General features: G+C 47.5%; 1 non-coding gene across 1 annotated transcript; it reads left to right on the forward strand.

Moving 5' to 3' along the window:
* Positions 1 to 862: 862 nt before the first annotated feature.
* Positions 863 to 933, forward strand: trnag-gcc (transfer RNA glycine (anticodon GCC)). The gene has a single exon. It is a non-coding gene; the product is annotated as a tRNA-Gly (tRNA).

Raw genomic sequence — 933 nt, forward strand, 5'->3', positions numbered from 1 at the left:
CTCCATCTCAGCTAGATGATGGTGCTAGTTGCATTTTGTGGACCTGCTAGGCACTCGACTCTGCCTGGATACATAGAGCTCCTATCTGAAGATGATGTTATGACCACCAGATCCAGATCCTACTGATCCAGATCCTTCTGGTCCAGATCCTACTGACTCAGATTCTACTGATCGAGATCCAACGGCAGTGAGTGTTTTGTTTTGAAGGCTACTGTACCGTCCTTTGTCTCTGCTGCTATCTAGTGGCGACTTTGTGTCAACACAGGAAAAGTGAAGCGTCCGTGTCTGTTTGGAATCTGTTCACTTGGATCAGAGGACAGATCGACTCTGTTAACCTGAAGACCCGGTGACTTGGCTCAGTCTGCCTCAGCTGTGCTCCCAGTCTGTACAAAGATGTTTGTTCACAGAGAAACTCAACAATTAAACCTTTAAGAGCAACACAGAAAAATGGAATAACTGTCTGCGAAACCAAGGAGGAGAAGAAGAAAGAAAAGGACGGAAGAGAGAGGGGGGAGAGAGGGAGAGAGAGAGGGAGACAAAGAGGGGGGTGGAGAGGGAGAGAGGGAGAGAAAGAGAGGGGGGAGAGAGAGAGAGAGAGAGAGAGAGAGAGAGAGAGAGAGAGGGAGAGGGAGAGACAGAGACAGAGACAGAGGAAGAGAGAGGGAGGGTGACACAGAGAGAGAGAGAGAGAGAGAGATGAGAGAGGCTCTTTAAAATGCACGTGAAGTGCAACAAACATCAGTTGTCAATCTGATTAGACACTATTGATTGAAGTTTCTGTTATGTTATTGATTAAATCAAAGTTAAATACTCGTGTGTGTTGTGATTTCTGTTTCATCTTATGGAGACGAGTAGGTATGAAGCATTGGTGGTTCAGTGGTAGAATTCTCGCCTGCCACGCGGGAGGCCCGGGTTCGATTCCCGGCCAATGCA

Source organism: Genypterus blacodes, unplaced genomic scaffold (genome assembly GCF_046128005.1).
Source record: "Genypterus blacodes isolate CSIRO-AG114 ecotype Tasmania unplaced genomic scaffold, CSIRO-AGI_Gbla_v1 ptg000062l_1, whole genome shotgun sequence".
Taxonomy (NCBI): domain Eukaryota; kingdom Metazoa; phylum Chordata; class Actinopteri; order Ophidiiformes; family Ophidiidae; genus Genypterus; species Genypterus blacodes.